This window comes from Psammomys obesus, unplaced genomic scaffold, assembly GCF_907164565.1.
Source record: "Psammomys obesus unplaced genomic scaffold, mPsaObe1.curated_primary_1811, whole genome shotgun sequence".
Taxonomy (NCBI): domain Eukaryota; kingdom Metazoa; phylum Chordata; class Mammalia; order Rodentia; family Muridae; genus Psammomys; species Psammomys obesus.
This window is the reverse complement of record NW_026585580.1, coordinates 9,443,531-9,452,660: the sequence shown is the minus strand read 5'-3', so window position 1 is coordinate 9,452,660 and position 9,130 is coordinate 9,443,531. Positions and strand designations below refer to the sequence as shown.

The following is a 9,130-nucleotide window of genomic DNA, read 5'->3' as shown; positions in this document are numbered from 1 at the left end:
GCATATTTTGCCTGTATAGGAATTTTTGCTGATTACTGAGATAACAAGATGAATACTGAAAATATTCTTCCTGTAAACATTGCATCTTAAGGATTGTTCCCTCTGGGAGTTCTAAAGCAGCTCATATTTGGATAGAGGGAAAGTGTGGGGAATCATTAAACTCATTGTCGCTGTCTGTTCCCTCAGTGTCTCTTCAGTGTGTCATAAGCAACCAGGAAGTTCCATCTGCCTTGAATGAGCCTTGTTCCCACCGGTCACAATGATGATGGGCTAGATACCCTACAATGTTTTCTTTAGCCCCCCTGTTTCCAAGATAAACCTGAAAAATACTTTAAACCTATTGAATGTTAGAAATTATGGGTTTTTTTTTTCCATTTTAAAAGCTGGTTCTCTCACGTTATTTCTGTAACACACTTATGATTTTTTTTTCATTGTGAGTTAAACTCCTGAAATGACCGTGTCTATTACAGAGAGATGTCAAAATTCATGGAGCTAAGCATGTGACAAACATCTCCACCAAGGTACTTCGAGTACCCAGACACCCCCAATGCAACACGTGCTAGAGGGATAAGTGTTGGCTCTGCCACCTCACCTTTCCTTTTCTTCTCATCTTCTTTATCTTGCGTCAAGTCCTCTGATGAAAAAGGGATATCTCTACCCCTAAGTTCTTTTAAAACTTCAGAAAATCTCTGTATCTCCCTTGTCATTATCTCTGTCTTAATATTGAGAGGTCTAATTATCCCAAAAGCCCCTAAGGGCCCCCCCTTTGGCCCCAATCTTTTTGGCTAACCTGACTGTACGACAGGCTTCATTTTCAACTTTGCCTGAGTAGGAGGCCTGAGTTTCTGTTTCTCAGAATATAGAAAAACAATTCCTAGGGGGGAAAAATGCAGTTTGCAGGTAGCCAATCAGCTTAAAGATCAACACATGAGCTTGAACCATGCACAATGATTCAGCAGAAGCACCTAGAGGCCCTAGAAATTTCCTAAGTATTTCCCCAATCCTGAGTCCTCCCCACCCTACTCCCCACCATAACTCCTGAGTCACTACCAACCAATCAAATGTAAAGTTATATCCCTGAGTGACTACCAACCCATCAAATTAAAAGTTAGCTCACCCGCTCCAGAAATCTGCCTGTTTGCCTTTAGATAGAGCCTGCAGGCTCACTTCACAAACATGACCATTTTGAAAGAGGTGGCAATCCCTGCGTGCTGGAATTTCTGCAGAATAAACGCTAGCTTTTGCATATTCCTCGAGCCTGGGATCTTTCTTCAATGGCTCTCAGACCCTTACAATATACTAGAACTGTTATTACCAAAAAACAAAAACAAAAGAAATATATATATTATTTGGTTCAGGCCGGTGGGAGGACAGCAAGCCTAATGTCAGAGTGTAGGCAATTCATATCCTATTTAGGGCCTTATTGAGATTAGCAACTCATCTTAGTGCTGTGTCCTCAAATACAAGACAGAGCGAAGTCTGTTGTCTCTTCCTCTTCTTGTAAAGGCAATAATCTAACTGTAGGCTTTCCCTGGGTTTATTCTCATTGCTGTGAAAAATAGCTGACAAGAAAAGAAAAACAAACAAACAAAAACTCGGGAAAAGCATTTATTTTAGCTCAAAACTCCAGGTCGTAGTCCATCACTTTGGAGAAGCCAAGGAGAGAATCTGAAGTAACCATTTACATCACATCCCCATCAAAGGCAAAGAAAACTAATAAATGCTTGTGCATCTGTTGCTCGAGTAGCTTTTCCTACTCTTACATATTAGAGGGCCGCAAACTAGGGAATGGTGCCACCCACTTTCCGGCTAGATTTTCCTCCCTCACCTGGGGCAATCAAGATGATCCCACACACAGATCTCCACAGGTTGCTCTGTCTAGACATTCCCTCATTGAGACTCCGGTTCCCAGGGGAGTCCAGCTTGTGTCAGGTTAACAACGTAACTAACTACCACAGGAGTACTGTCCACGTGATGCGGTTCACCGCAGCCTAACCTACAGTCCCCAGTTCAGAAAGCATCACATTAAGGGCTAGAGCCTAAACCTAGGAGGTGGAGGCAATAGCTTTATCCTGAGCCCTCGATATTTATATTCTTTTGTCTGTGCAAGACACTAGGTTTCATCCCAAACTAATCTGGAATTTCAACTCCAGCATCAACCCCAAAATTAAAGCGCCCTTTTCCGGTGGCGGCGCCGTGCGGTGAGGCGCTCATGCTCGCAGCCATGCGGTCCAAGGGTCCGTTGCGGTCCATGCAGGTCTTCGGACGTGAGAAGACTGCCACTGCCTGGCGCGCTGCAAGCAGGGAAACGGGCTCATCAAGGTGAACGGACATCCGCTGGAGTTGACCGAGCCGCGCACGCTGCAGTACAAGTGTCTGGAGCCTGTTCTGCTTCTGGGCAAGGAGCGATTCGCTGGTGTGGACATCCGGGTCGGTGGGAAGGGTCGTGGCCATGTGGCCCGAATTTATGCTATCCGACAGTCTATCTCCAAAGCCCTGGTGGCTTATTACCAGAAGTATGTGGATGAAGCCTCTACGAAGGAGATCAAAGACATCCTCATCCAGTATGATCGGACCCTGCTTGTAGCTGATCCCCGACGCTGTGAGTCCAAAAAGTTTGCGGGTCCTGGTGCCCGTGCTCGCTACCGGAAATCCTACGGATAAGCCCATCTCAAGAGTCAGGGTTAACTTTGTAATAAACATTCTAGGATTTAAAAAAAAAAAAATAAAAAAAAAAGTAAAGCTCAAGGAGCTTGTGTAATGTAATCCAAATCAAATCTGCATAAAATCAGAGGTAAGATTCATCAGGAGGTGAATCATCTCTGTAGCTGTGAGCCGGTCAGATTATACTTCTTAAACACAATGATGGGCCGGGCTTAGAATGCACAATCCCTTCCTAAAAGGAAGAGGTCCCAAGGAAGAAAGGGACAAACGGGTACTCAGCAAGTACCTAGCAAGCGGAATAGCATTTGATTTAAAGTTCAAGAATAATTCTTTTCAGTTTGATTCTCTTCCATCTGCTAGGATGAAAGCCCACCTTCAAGATGTATCTCCCAGCCTCTGTCAAACCTCTGTGCCTGATGGTGGGATAACACACCTCAGGCTATGAACAGCTGCCACCTAGCTGTTAAAATCCAGGCAAGGCCCACCATCCGGGAACAGCCCTCAGGATCTTAGAATGGCATTCAGGGACATTCTCGGTCTTGATAAATTGTGCATGTTTGTATCCAGATAACTCTATGATCTGGTCTTATAGGGCATAAAATACCTGGTATCCTTCCTCCTTTTCATCCCATGTGATCCATTCTGTTCAGCCTGGCAATGTTTCTGCTAGGGTGGCCGCTTCATTGAAGTACCATTCAACTAAACTCATGTGTAGTGGTTGCTTACCAACACCCAGGCTCTTGTCATCAGAACGGGCATTTAATTTTGTGGTAGGGATACAAGAGGCCTGTCCAAGATTTAAGTGTTGAGGTTTTTTTGTTTGATTTGGTTTGTTAAGTTTCATTGTTTTGTTTTTGTTTGTTTTATTTGGTAAATATTTGCATTCTGAAGAAAGCAAGCTGCTCTTTCAGGGACATTTTAAAGAAGTTCCTTCAGCTAAAAATCCAGTTCTGCTCCTCACAGTCCCCAAAAATGATAGAAAAACCCATAGTACTTTAGCAAGGATTGCCTGGTTTCCATTGTCTAATAGTCTGCTCAGCTCTGAGTCATCATGAGAATGTTCTCTGCTTCCATAATGCCGTCAACAACCAACTCATGTTTAGTTCTATGTTCTCTAACAGAAGAAAGTCTCTTTCTCTACAGTCTGCATCACCCTTCACGGTCTCTTTGTGGTGATCTTGGCTTTTGCTGGAATTCACATGAAATTTATTTTCGCCAAAACGACTTCCACATTTTCAGGTATTTGTCACTAAAGTACCCCACCTCCTGCTTTCAAAGTTTGTTTTATTCAGGAGTCCAGAGATAAATTGAACTAACTGGCTGTATATGCGTTTGATAGATAACAACATTAGAAATAGATTATAAGGGTTTTGTCCATGGAAAAGCCCAGTGCCTGAGAAGATAAAAAGAAGTCTAATCTGAGTCTAAAAGTTAAAACATATATATATATATATATATGAAAATCCATACTGTAAATTTCAGTCCATGACAGAAAGGCCAGTGTCACAGACTAAAGATGGTCATGCCTGAGGAGAAAGTTCTTTCTTTGTCTTCAGAGACTTTTGGCAGACTAGATGAGGACTACTCTCTCTGGGAAGAGCAAATGACTTCCCTATCTACTAATTGAAATGTAGCCTCATAAAAATGCACACATGTATACGTGCTCACACACACAAATGTTTTTTAATTTTTATTTATTTATTATTTATTACAATTTATTCACTTTATTTCCTGGCTGTTGCCTCTCCCTCGTCTCTCCCAGTTCCACCCTCCTTCCCTCTTCTCATCTTATGCCCCTCCCCTAGTCCACTGATAGAGGAGGTCCTCCTCCCCTTGGGCATTAAAATTAACTATCAACATTATCTACCAACAGGAGAAACATCAAGTTCAAATTTTTCTGATTTATCGCTGAGACAAAGATGTTACATTTGGCCTCATGCTGTCACAAGTATGACTTTGCTTCGCCAGGCACTGATTCCTATCACCTCCTGACATAAAATCTGTAGTTTTATTTTAATTAATTGATTATTTTCCCACCTCCTGTGCAATTAACTGAATTATTAGTATTCAACCATCTCATATATTCTTTTTTTTTTTTTTTTTTTTTGTCGGGGAACAAGGCCACCGGCTTTCAATTTTATTATATAATATTTTGCTTTTGGAATGTAGAAAATGAGAAGACTTTTTCTCATTTCCTGACAGTGAGACAGAGCCAGGTAAGATAGGGGTTCACTTCTAAGAGAATTCTACCAGTGGTAAGGACACAGAAATCTAAACTCCTAGGGCAGAGCTCAGCCATGGCCACTGCCTTATACAAGGCATGGAAAGAAAATGACCCAAACAAGTCACAGAGAGTGTTAGGAGAAATAAGACCCATTTTTAACAGTCTTCTCATGAGCAGGAGAATTAAGACTTCATTTTCCAAGCTGAAGCAAGCATGCCTTCATTTTCTTTTTTTTTTTCATATATTCTTTTATTTTAATTAAAAGATTACCTGTGAAAATTCAATCACTTGCTTATTCTTTCATCTAAGTAAATCCTAAAATGATTTTAAACTCTCCACATAAAATTATAACTAAAACACCATTTAAATAGAATGATGAGAAGTAAAGGAACTCAGGCATTTCACACTTGTTGAATTCTAATCTTAAACTCTGGAGACACATGCCTTTTAAGAGTTGCCCGAAAGCCTAAAAACAATGTCCCTCCTGTGATCATATGCCCAGCAGATGGCAATGAATACTTTGAAATTTTTTTCCTTGAGGATTCTAGTCTTTGGGTTAAGATATTTTTAACAACTCTTAGTAGATGAAATAAAGCTTCAGACTCTAGTTTGTCTTGGAAATTAAGGTCACCAAGAAAATGAAAACGCTCACGTCTATGAAGTTTCTGGGGCAGATGACTACCTTTCCATTAGAAGAATGAAGCCCTTACATGTTGTAGGTGAGAGAAAATATAGAAAGAGATGAAGGGGAAGATCTGCGATCCTCACAGCTCTCCCGAAGACTAAGAACTCACACCCCTATACCTACATGTGTTAAGTAGAAAAAGCACATGAGACTGCTGTGCAAACTTCAAATGGCAGAATAGTAAATAACCTCAAATTTTTAGAAACGATTTTGTCAATTACAAATGTGTTTAAATGTGTTTAAAACAATTTTTTTCTTCTTAGGAATTCTAACAGTTTGAGATACGCACAATAGTATACATCTGGATACATACCAAGATCAGTGAAGGGAGGAGGATTGTGAGTTTGAGGCTATTCTAGGCTACTTAGTGAAATACCGTATCGAAAATATGTCATCTCTGAAAATTACCAGTTCTACAGTAATAGCCACCCCTGTAAGTGTGACTTAGGAGGACTTCCAGAAGAAGAATTCAAAAGAATAATTGAAAACGTGTTCAAAGAACTCAAAGAAAATATGAGAGTACTCAAAGAATTGAATAAAATACAAAAGTTCATTTGAGATATAAAAACACATATCAGTAAAGATATATAATTGCTAAAAGAGAAGACAAAGCACAATAATGCTGTGGAAAAAAACAAAAAACAAACAAACAAACAACAACAAAAAAAAAAACCTCAACAAGCCAAATAAAAGGCTCAGTGCAAAGCATCTGCCATACAATGAAGCATGTGGAAAACAGAGTATCAGGGTTGGAAGACAAGGTATAACAATTGAATCACTCAGTAAAAGTCAGTGGAAAAAAAATTCAAAATAACATGAACAGGACATGGGAGAGGTTGGTAAATCATAAAAAGACAAAATCCATAACTTATGGGCATATAAAAATTATATCAAACACAAAGAAATATTTTCAGTAAAATCAAACAAGAAAATTTCCCAAATACATAGAAAAATATTCCCATCTACATGCAAGAGTCCAGTGAACATCAAATAGAAATGACCAGAAAAAAAATAAAAAACTAAACTCCCAACATATTATAGGTGAAACACTGAAATCAGAGACTAATGAGAGGATATTGAAAGCTGAAAAAAGAAAAGGGCCACATCACATGTAAAACCAAGACCATCAAGATAAGAATTGATTATCTGATAGAAATTTTTAAAACCAGAAACACCTGGAAAGATGTAGTTCAAATTATAAAAGACAACAATGGTCAACCCAGACTGTTTTCCCAGAAAAACTATTTCCTATAAAAATTTAAGGAGAAAAAAACAATTTCTATAATAAAAACACTAAAGGAAATTTTTATTTAATTTATTTATTTATTCACTTTACATCCAAATCTTAGCCCCCTCCCTTCTCTCCTCCAGGTGTGACCCTCACCCCTCCTGCCCTAATCCTCAGAAAAGGGGAATACCCACTTACCCACCCACCCCAGTTCATCAAATCACGTCAGTACTGAGCTCTTCCTTTTCCCCTGAGGCTAAATGGTAAAAATTAAAATATCTGTGTATATTTGTGCTTGACAAAATATATAATAGCTGCAGAGAAAGTGACTAGTGAAGACAAAGGCAGAAGTGAACACAATGGAGTGATTTAAAATGAATCACTTGAGGCAAATGAAGTGTCCGCTTCTATCTTGATAGACTACTGACTGAAGAACAAGAATAGCTTCATTTCTTACACGGTGGCATTAAGCATTATGACCTTGTCAAACTAATTTATTCTATATGGTAAACAGTGACTATCCCACCATTATTGTCACAAACAAAAAAAGTTTGGGAACACTGGCCATACATCAGTCTATACACAATCGTTACGGATCCGATACCAATTCTGCTATGTCCTAGGTTTTTAGCTCTTTGACCTTGTTCAAACCTACAGAACTGTAACTGAATCATGAGTTTGCAGTGGTGAGAAAAACAACTTGTCGGATTCACAAAGTTTTGAGAAATCTAAATCTGTGGGGATAGTTCCAAGTGCACTCTTTATTAGATGGACACCTTCCTGAGGAAAATGTTGTAGCTCAGTTGTTGTACAGAGTTGTAGCTCAGTCCCAACATAGCTGCACTTTCTCATACAAAATATCTATCTCGTTTGTTCTCCGTGACCCCATCTGATCAGAGCACACTGAATGATAGGAGTGGAGATGCTAAAATCTTCATAATGTGAATAAAATGGGAAGAGTCTAAACATTGGATAATTGATCTCTCAAATCTGAATAACAAATCTGTTTTTTGGGTCACAGCTCATTCATGCAGCCAAGTTGAGGTGACCGCACAGTATCTCTGCTGATTGATGTTTAATGAATCTTTCCAACAAATATGATAGTTTGATTGTATTCATGGTAACTATCATTCACATCTTTTTCTGCAAGTTCATGAAGTACTTAATCTATCATGACTAAAAGCAGGAATAGAAGTGATGCTTAGCAAACTCTGTGTAACAAAAAGTAATCATAGTTAGCAAAAAATTGTCTTTAAATTCTAAAGGTTGCTATGAGAAAATATTTACTTTACAAATTGTGAACATCTTCAGATTGTTTTTGATCAACTTTAGATTAATAAATATAAAATAATCAGAAGGAAAATATTTAATACTTAGAGCTATGGTTATACTCAAAGGTATGGGAAAAATTATAATCTCAGCATTATTGTTGAAGCAAATGTCAATACGATGACCTAAAAATAGGAATTTCAAGCATCCCAGATTATCAGTTTTCATTACAAACTTATGTGTGTGTGAAGCATGTGTGCACAGGTGTGTGTGTCAGGTGAGCGTAGCATCCAGGGAGTCCGGAAAAGTCATCATATCTCTTTGGGCTAGAGTTACAGGTGCTGGTTCTCCTGTTAGCAGTGCTGGGAGTCAAACCCGCGACTTCTGGAAGAACAGCAAGCGCTCTAAACCACTGAGCCATATATCCACCCTCATAAGCCTTTAATATAATTTTCCGTGAGGAATGATTAGTAGCACAAATCCAGGGAGAAAAGAAAATGACAGAGTCGGTGAGTATAGTTATCTTCACTTAATAAAGTTTGGTGTCAGATGAAAGATGTCAAAAGAAGCACATCATTTCTCAAAAAGTTCAGTTCAAATTTTCAAAAACCAAGAAATATTGTCAAATATTATTGTTGGACTGTGATTCCATGAAATATAAGAATCATAGCTAATGATGTTGCTACTTATGTCCTGTCATTGTTTTCAGCTAATTAGATGCTATGCTTTAAGTTTTAGTACCAAAAAACAAAGGACCATAAGGGATAGAAGTCTATGAAAGGTGACGCACGACATCGTATAAAATCAGAATCATGCTGAGAACGGTGAAAGCTTAATGCCTTGGCTGGCGCTCTCATGAATAAGTTTCACGAATTTTAGAGAAAACGTGACTTTTCTAACATTTAGTTGCTTAAAGTCCCATTGTCTGCTTTCTCGCCTTCCTGAGATAACCCCCAGAAAAATCCGAAAAAAAAAAAAATCTGTGGAATATTGTCATTCGTTGTCATCATTTTCATTAAATTCTCAGGGTGTAGGGAGGTTTGAAAAACATCTGGCTATA

The 9,130-nt window shown here is 38.9% G+C and overlaps 1 pseudogene; it reads left to right on the top strand.

Moving 5' to 3' along the window:
• The first annotated feature begins 2,194 nt into the window (after positions 1 to 2,194).
• On the top strand, positions 2,195 to 2,664 carry LOC129677282 (40S ribosomal protein S16-like; annotated as a pseudogene).
• Positions 2,665 to 9,130: the final 6,466 nt, after the last annotated feature.